Raw genomic sequence first — 10,277 nt, 5'->3', positions numbered from 1 at the left:
GAGACCGACATGCAAGCAGCCTTCAGGAGGACGAATCCAAGTAAAGCTGCCTAGACGGGGTATCTGGCCAAGTACTAAAGTCCTGTGCTGAACAACTGGCTGGAGTGTTCGCTGAGATCTTTAACCTCCTGCTTTAGCAGTGTAACATATCCACCTGCTTAAAGCAGCCTTCACTTATTCTGGTGCCTAAGAGGGCTGTGGTAATCTGCCTCAAAGACTAGAGTGCAATAGCACTTACATCCACAATGATGAAAGGTTTTGAGAGGTTGGTGAAGAAGCATATCAACTCCTGCCTGAGAGGCGACTGGATCCATTCTATTTTGCCTACCAGCGCAACAGGTTCCCAGCAAATGCCATCTCATTGATTCTTTACTCAACCCTGGAACATCTGGACAACAAAGATGCACACATCAGAATGCTCTTTATTAACTACAGCTCGGCATTCAATTCCATCTTTCCGCCAAAACTAATCAATAAGCTTCAAGACCTAGGCCTCGATAGCTCCTTGTGCAATTGGATCATTGATTTTCGAGCCCCTGCTGTACTCACTTTTTATACTTATGACTGTGAGGCTAAGCACAGCTCCAATGCCATATTTAAGTTTGCTGATAGCATCTCTGTCGGAAGCCACATCAAAGGGGGTAACGAAGCAGCATGTAGGAGGGTGATTAGAAATCTACTTGAGCGATGCCATGACAACAATCTCGCACCCATTGTCAACAGGACCAAGGAGCTGATTATTGAATTCAGGAGGAGGAAATCAGAGGTCCATGAGCCAGTTCTCATCAGGGGATCAGAGGAGGAGAGGGGCAGCAACTTTTAATTTATTGGTGTTACCATTTTGGATGATCTGTCCAGCATGTAAGTGCAATTATAAAGGAAACAAGGCAGCTCCTCTACTTCCTTAGGAGTTTGCGAAGATTCAGCCTGACATCTACTACTTTGACAAACTTCTATAGAAGTGTGGCGGAGAGTATATTGACTGGCAATATCACAGCCTGGTATGGAAGCACCAACGCCCTTGAATGGAAAATCCTACCAAAAGCAGTGGATAAGGCCCAGTCCATCAAGGGTACAGCCCCCCCCCCCACTATTGAGCACATCTACACAAAGCATTGTCACAGGTAAGCAGCACCCATCAGGGAAACCACGACCCAGGTCATACTCACTTCTCACTGCTGTCACCAGGAAGGTAGAGGAGCCTCAGGTCCCACACCACCAGATTCAGGAACAGATATTACCCCTCAACCATCAGGCTCTTGAAACTGAGGGGATAGCTTCAATCAGCTTCACTTGTCCCACCATTGAAATGTTTCCATAACCTATGGACCTCACTTACAAGGACTCTTCATCTCATGCTCTCAATACTTAATACTTACTGATTTATTATTATTACTTCTTTCTTTTTGTATTTGCAGTTTTTTTGTCTTTTACACACTAATTGAATGTCAAAGTTGGTGCAGTCGTTCATTGATTCTATTATGGTTATTATTCTGTTATTGATTAATTGAGTATGTCCACAAGATAAGTTGTACATGGTGACGCATATGTACCTAGATAATAAATTTACATTGAATTTTGAACTTTTACCCACTTTTGTTCATCTCTGTAGTCCCCCACCTGGGCAGCTTGTCCAGGAGGGAAACATTGAACCTCCTTGTTTGAGGAGCCCTCAATTTGTCTCAGCTGTTGATGCTGCATACTCCTTCTGCAATTGAGTCTGAGGAGGTCCAAGCGTGAGCACAAGGGACAACCCAGGAAAAGCATAGCTTGTGAGACGTTGGTTGTGGAGTGATTTGCAAAGAGGAAATTGGTGAGCTTCTGATTCATTATCAGTGCAGTATGTACTGCTGACATTGCTTGCAGTGCATTGTTCACACGCTGGACAAAACTTTCTGCCAAGCCATTTGTAGCTGGGTGGTATGGTGCAAATGTATTAAGTCTTATTCCATTCATTTTTAGGAATGACTAAAACTATTCCTCAAAAAAAATGTGGTCCATTGTCACTGACTAAATGTTCTGGAGCACCAGTCCTTGAGAAGAGGCTTCTCAACATGTCAGCAGTATGTGAGGCTGCAGTGGAGGCTATTGGGAGCACTCCTGGCCACTTTGTAGCTGCATCCACTACTACCAAGAAATTTGTGCCCATGAACGTTCTGGAAAAATCCACATGAATTTTCTGCAGGTGCAATGTGGGCCATTCCCAGGGGTGAAAAGGTGCTGCCCTTGGCATCTTCTGGACATGTTGGCATCCCATACAGTGCATGGTGAACTCCTCGATCTGCTGATCTATCCCATGGCCACCAGACAAAAGCTTTGAGTCAATGCGTTCATTTTGGCCACATCTAGATGACAGTCATGTAGTTCCTCCAACACTTTAGCTCTTGGCTTGGATGGTACAACAGCTCTCAATTCCCACACAAGGAAGCTCCATCAAGGGCAAGTCCATTTCAGCACTGGTAAAAAAAAGGGAAGTGACTGGGATTTCTGCTGCACATTCCAGCTACTTTGAGTGGCAGTATAGACCTGAGACAGTATGAGTTCTTTCCTGGTTTCCCTTTGAATCAGCTCTGCCGTACTTGGGAGATTTCAAATTTGCATTAGTAAGAATATGTCAAGAGGAGAGTCCTTTACTCTAAACTTTTCAGGAATTTCCATTTCAAAGGGTAAACAGGATAATCCATCATCATTCCTGTGTTTAGTTGTCCTCTTGAATTCAATTTTGTAATTGTGCCCTCCAAAAAACAGAGCCCATCTCTGCCTTCATACTGCTGCTGTTAGTGGAACACTCTTCTGTGGATTGAAAATGGTCACCGGTGGTTGATAATCAGTAATGAGGGTAAATTCTCTCCCATGCAAGTAATAGTGGAAATGTTTTACACCCCAAACTGGACTCAAGGCCCCTCTGTCAATTTGTGTATATTTTTTTCTCTGCAGTGGTAAGGGAATGTGATGCAAAGACTTTGGGGTGTTCATCTCCATCAGTTATAACATGTTACATGACTGACCTACACCATAAGGTGAGGCATCTCAGGCAAGATTCATTGGACTATGTGGATCATAATGTGTGAGTACTCTGTCTCCTGTCACCCTTTTCTTTGCCTTTTGGAAATCCACCTCACACTGTTTTATCTTTTGCAATTTCTTCCTGATCTGTAGTAATGAGTTCAAGGGATGGAGCACACTAGCTTTGTGTGGCAGGAACCTGCTATAGTCATTGACAAATTCTAAAAAGGACCACAAATCTGACACGTCCTCTGGCCTTGGTCGTCCACCACTGCATCAATTTTCTCAGCACATTTGGGTAGTCTTTGTGCATTAGTAGTGTTACCACATAAAGTGATGCATGGTTTAAAGAATTCACACTTGTTATGCTATGTGGTGAACCCATAATCTTCTAATCCTTTTAACACTGCCTTGAAATTTGGAGTAATTTCTTGTCATCCTCACTGGTAACAATGAGTGCCTTGAAGCACCTCGATCATAGCTTTCTGCCAGAGTGAAGGCATAGTTGCTATTATAGCGAAAAAGTCTTTTTTTGGGGTATTTATGGTGAGAAGCACTTTGGACTCTTTTTCCATCCCCATCTGTAGGTAAGGCTTAGCTCAGTCCACTTTGCTGAAGTGTGTCCCTCCAGAAAGGTTTGCAAAGGTACCTTCTATCCTGGGCAGAGGGTATTGATCTACTTTCAGTACAGGGTTGATGGAGATGCATCCTCCTTGGCTAAGGGATCACTGGCAAAGCCCAGAGACTTAAATCAATCTTGGAAAGAATTCCTTCAACCTCCGTGTGATCGAGCTCACTGGCTACTTCATCACGAATGGTATAAGGAACCGGATGGGCTTTGTAAAACTTGAGTGTGGTATTTTAATTTAACACTATTTTAGTCAGAGTCATAGTCATAGTCATACTTTATTGATCCCGGGGGAAATTGGTTTTCGTTACAGTTGCACGATAAATAATTAATAGTAATAATTGCTTGATATGCTTCAGTTTTCCAATGCCATCCTTGAATACTGGGGTGGCATCATCCAGTACCTTCCTTAATTTGCTTTCAGTTGACCCTTTTGCAGGGCATGTGGCATGCAAATGGTAGATAGATCTCCAATTAAATTGTAGTTGTCTCAGCCAGTTATGGCCCCACAATGCTGAATCTCCTGTTTTTATCACGTACAAGCCTAATGTAGCTTGTTGGTTGTTGTATTTCACTATTATGAATGTCATTCCCATAGGAGTTACCTTTTCTCCAGTATACGTTCTTAGATCGATATCCGCAGGCTTCAGTTCAGTATTTTTGAAATGCCATTCAATCTCCTTTCTTGAGTTTCCTTTTCTTACTCACCTGGTTTCACCTATCACCTTCTAGCTATTCTCCTTCCCCTCCCCTCACATTTTTATTCTGGTATCTTCCCCCTTCCCTTCCAATAGCGGACCAAAATGACTACTCTTCATTCATTTCCATAGATGCTGCCTGACTTGCTTAATTTCTCCAGCATTCTGTGTGTGTTGATTTGAATTTCCAGCATCTGCAGAATTTCTCATGCTTATGATTTGTTTGTCTCATGTAAATTTTCATATCATAAATCTCAAGGCTACGCAGTCTTGTGTCTCTCTTCTTATCAGATTTTTCATCAATAATATGCAGATTAGTGCTCTTTTTGAAACTGCAACCTGACTTTTTATCTTTTTCTCTTCCCTGTGCAGTCCAACATGCTCTTTGAATGTGTCTTACTTTGTTGCATTTTCTGCACATATTGTCTTTAAACCTGCATTAATCTGGTGTATGTGAGCCCCTGCCACAATGGTAATATAACTTTTCAATCAGGCAGGCCCCCATCTAAACACTGCAATGTTGTTCACACTCATTGTCATTCCTGACTACAACTCAATTGCATCTCTGACTGCTGTTTCCATTGATACAACAATTTCTTTTTTTTTAATTTTATTTTTATTTGGATAAGGAATTCACAATTGTCATGTACTTTTTTCACACATATAACCTTTTCCATTTTTTTATATGTATAAAACTACAATTATTTATACATTCTTAAGTACACATTGAGATGATATAAAAGGAAAATAAATATTTAAATAGATAATTATGTACTGTGGTAAATCTAACCTATTAGGCTAAGTAATGAAATTAGTTGTTAAGAAAAATGGTAATAATAGTTTCCATACAACCCTTCTGGACCCTGGAGCCATTTTTGAATGCTTTTTTGTAAGATTCCACAAACTAAATAATCTCTCAGTGCATCATTAGACCCAGTACTGAACTGACGATGCTCAGACAATTTCTTCAATTCAGCAATGCAAGTGAGCTGAAATGGATTCCCCTGCCTTTTGATTTTGGTTATGAGAGCTTAAGCATTCTGCAATCAACAATGGCATCAGTTTGTAAATGTTCCTGTATTACTGCCACAATATCAGCAAAGCTCACCTTTGCTTGTTTAGCTGGAGCAGTCAAAACACCTGAGCAAACTATATGCTCTTCCACCAATAGCACTCTGAAACATTGTTACTAATTTTTCATTGACTAGTTACATTGCTTCAAAACACTGCTCAATCCATTCAGTGTACAACATCCAATTACCTGTTACAAAATCAAACATACTATCTTTCCAATGTAGCCAGCCATTTCAGCTTTTTACTTATTTATTATTATCTCCCAATATTCACTGCTTATGAAGCTATGAATTTCTTCCATTCTCTGCTTTTCTCTTTAATTTGACTGTCTTTCTCCCTCCTTGTGAAGAAAGCAAAATGTGCTGCGCTTTTTTTTAACTCAAACATCTTGTAGCTCTTCAACATGCAGGTGGTCATCTCGGGCTCATTTAAACTTCCTTGTCACCACTGTTAAGTTTTGTAACTCCAAAACATAAAAACGAATTGAAGAAACACAGAGCTGGAGATACGTGTGTTTACTCTTCATTTTTACTTTAAGTGAGGTGTGCAGATATGACGTAGTGGTGTAATGATGTATACCATTTACATACTTTTACATATAACCCTCAATGAATTATGTAAACAAGAAAGACTGCTTAATCAAATAATATATGTAACCGGGTGACCGTCGGATCTTATTCAGTATCGTTAAAAGTGTACTTAGGCATCCATCCATGTAATGCTAGAATAGTTGTCTGTGCCTTTAAGGGAGACAGAGATGTCATTATGCACGCGCGGGATAGTGGGGAGACAATTTTGCTTTCTGCTGAAGATGCTGGTAGGGCGTTGGAATTGGGGTCCTCCCAGAGTGTGCTGGGCATGGTGAGGAAAGGTGAGCATTAATTGACAGTATCCATGTGAATTCGTTTATGCTTGTTGGTGGATCGAGAATATCGGTAATTTGACATGTTTTACATGTGGATGCTTTAGATTTCCACGAGTGAAGGAATCGACGCTGGGTAGTATGGCTTATACGAAGTTCTTCACCATCCAAGTAGGTCAGTCTTCCTGTAATTTAACTACCAGGCAATATCTTGTAAAAGTTGTGCCAAAGTGTACCTTTTGTCTAACTTTATTGTATCGGGACTGATTGTGCATGTAACCGCGTAACGTGAATGTTTAGTCTCTGTTCGGAAGTTCAGCACGTGTGTACGTTTTAGATGAGATGTATTCACTTACATTTTTCACTGTTATGTATAAGATGCAGGGTGGGTGGGATTCTAATATTGTTTGTATTGTGTTCCTTCAGGATTGCCACTACTGTATTAGTACCATATTAGTTCTGGTATTTTTTGTACTGCATAAGCAATTCTGTCCATGCACAAGGGTGTGGATCGAAAGTTAAACTGAGATTGTAACGGCAAGAACTGGTTGTAAATTCGTTCGTTTTGTTTTGCGACCCTCTTCTGCTAATTAAACATCTAAAACAGATAAAGGAATTAAAACCCGAAAAAGTCTTTGTTGTCCTGAGTGTGTACTTTTTCCCAGGCTACATATACTTACAACAGCACTTAAATACTAAATACATGACAGAAAGTCGAGTGGTTTCAAGTTCCTGGGTGTCAGCATCTAACCTGAAGATCTATGCTGGGCCCAACATATTGATGCAATTACAAAGAAGGCATGACAGCGGCTATATTTCATGGGGAGTCTGAGGAGAATTGGAATGTCACCAAAGCCACTTGCAAATATCTGCAGATGCACTGTGGAGAGCATTCAAACTGATTGCATTACCATCTGGTAAGGAGGGGCCACTGCGTGATCAGAAAAAGCTGCAAAAGCTGTAAACTAATTCATTTCCATCATGGACACTAGCCTCTCCAGCATCCAGGACACATTCGAAAGGTGATGCCTCAAAAAGGCGGCATCCGTCACTAAGGACCCCCATCACCCAGGACATGCCCTCTTCTGATTGCTACCATCAAGGAGGAGCTACAAAAGCCTGAAGATACACACTCAACACAGGAGCAGCTTCTTCCCCACCACCTTCAGATTTCTGAATGATCAATGAATCCATGAACACTACTTCAGTATATTTTCCTCTCTTTTTGCATTACTTAATAAAACTAATTTTTTTATATATACTTATTGTAATTTATAGTATTTATTATTATGTATTGCAATGTACTGCTGCCACAAAACAACGGATTTCATGACCAATGATATTAAACCCAATTTCGATTCTGATTTTGAACTGGTTTTAATAAATCAAAAATGTGAAAAGCAGTATAAAATCTGCAAAATTTGAATCTGTCTCACAAATAATGGAAACATTGAGATAAATAGATTCTTACCCAACTTTGTGACTTCTTGGACACTTCAATAGTACAGAATTGCCCCTCAGTGTTCCCACTAGCCAACGTTACAAGAAATCTGTGGGTTTAGCTGATTTCTCCTTAAGTCAGAAACATCCATTTTCTATAGCCACCATATCACATCTCACTACATACACTTGTTATGATTTTTTCATTTCATTCAATATTCACCTGAACACTACACATATTTAAATTAACCATATATATATATTGCATCCGGTAATTAAAGAGCATCATGAAACATTTGATTATTTTCATTACTACTGGGAAAAGTGCTTTAAAAATGTATGGGAGATTTTGCATAAAGCTAAATATCCATAACTCAGGTCATTTGTGACCAGGGAGCCCCCGTGTAAATAAGAGTTGTGGGTATTTGTTTCCATCAGTGTACATAGCTGCTATCACGTGGGAGAGATGATAGTGAGCAGAAAGCAAAACAAACCAACTCACATTGAGAAAAACCAGCTAAGCTGCAACCATGCTTCAAACTTGTCAAATACTTTGAACATTTCACAATGTCTCTAGTTTTCAGAAGAGTTCAAAACGTTAAAAATAAAATCATTAAGAAATATTAAAAACAAAAAACAATAATGCCTTTAAAATTATAAAGAATATGATTGAGCTAGGGGTTTGGAGTGAAGGAGGATGAGAAGTGACTAGATGGAGGAGTAAAAGATGATAAGAGACATAGATTGAGTGGATCGTCAGAGACTTTTTTCCAAGGAGGAAATGGCTAATACAAGCGGGCATAATTTTAAGGTCATAGGAGAAAAGTATAGAGGGAGGATATTAGAGGTAAGTTTTCATTTTAAACAGAGTGGTGGGTGCATGAATGCACTGCCAGGGGTGCTAGTGAAGAAGATAGAAAAATAGAAGGGTCTGTAGGAGGGAACGGTTAGATGAATCTTGGAGTGGGTTAAAACAGCAGTATAGCATTGTGGGCTGAAGGGCCTATGTTAAGATTCAGAAGAACGTTAATGATCCAAAACTTCTCTTGTCCCCGCACAGCCGTTCCTCTTCAGGCTGTTATTCCAGATCTAACCAAGCACAGATTCTGTGGGCAAATTCCCCAGCACAGTCCACCTGTACTTTGCACTCTGCCATGGTCTCCAGGTCCAGTATCTTAGTGCTGTCAGGTGGAGTCTGAAGAAGGGCAGACAACTAGTTTGGAACTTTTGTGTTTGCGCACGAATCGCAAACTTGATTCACAGGGACATGCTGGCACACTAAACTGCTGGCATTTCCCCTTAAAATTGTGTTCATTATGCTGGAAGTACTATGTAAATGCAAGTTATTGCTAATTTTTTGCTGATATTTACAAATTCACTGGACAGGTAATTATTCCTCACCCTTCCATTGGCAAAATCTCTATTTAATGCACCAATAGGTGATGGTATATATATTTTATCTGCTTGACCTTCTAACCATTGTTACTCACCTGGATTGTTCCAACAGTGCTATCCAACTCTAACATCATGGCCTCTAACACCAAGAAAGACAAGGTGTTTAGGCACAAGGCCACCCACAGACTCCTCTCCAAGTACACATAATTCATACCACATGGCAAACTCACTAAATATGAATAAAAAAGTTGAACAAATAGTCTATTTAGGAGTTGATTGTAGGATATTATTCTGGGATACAGTAAGCAAGTAATCTGATACTTGGTAACAGAAGAAAAGATGATATCTGGCTGATGATTCTCAAAGTTTTCAACACCTCTCGTTTGTGATTTTATTCAAACTGACTGACAATAATCCAACTATTAGGATGATAAAAGGCAAACTAGAAGGACATCTTTCACTCATTAATCTGATGTCACGGTCCTGACCGTTAATTGCCCATTTTCTCCTAATTCCTTTTGATTGTGCCATGGTTCCGATGGTTAATTCCCCACTTTCTCCTAATTCACTTTGATGTCGGCACACCTGGTTTTCATCAAGACCTGCAGCATAAGAACCCCAGCTTTGCACCCACTAGTTGCCAGATCGTTGGTTTTGCCAGTGTGGTAATTAATGCTTCCCGGCCGCTTAGGATTGTGTGTCCTAGGTTTTGCTTCAGTACTGTGATTTATCTGTGAAACTCAGTCTCTCCGTGTCAAGTAGCATCTCTAGGAAGAGGTACAGTCGATGTTTCAGGCCGAGACCCTTCGTCAGGACTAACTGAAGGAAGAGTTAGTAAGAGATTTGAAAGTGGGAGGGGGAAGGGGAGATCCGAAATGATAGGAGAAGACAGGAGGGGGAGGGATGGAGCCAAGAGCTGGACAGGTGATTGGCAAAGGGGATATGAGAGGATCATGGGACAGGAGGCCCAGGGGGAAAGACAAGGCGGGGGGGTAACCCAGAGGGTGGGCAAGGGGTATAGTCAGAGGGACAGAGGGAGAAAAAGGAGAGTGAGAGAAAGAATGTGTGTATAAAAATAAATAATGGATGGGGTACGAGGGGGCCCACCTTTGCCAAGTCACACACTGCACACCACCCCTGTCTCTCCTTCTCTCCGGGTACCATCAGGAACTGG

Source organism: Mobula hypostoma, chromosome 9 (genome assembly GCF_963921235.1).
Source record: "Mobula hypostoma chromosome 9, sMobHyp1.1, whole genome shotgun sequence".
NCBI lineage: Eukaryota > Metazoa > Chordata > Chondrichthyes > Myliobatiformes > Myliobatidae > Mobula > Mobula hypostoma.
This window is presented reverse-complemented; position numbering follows the sequence as displayed.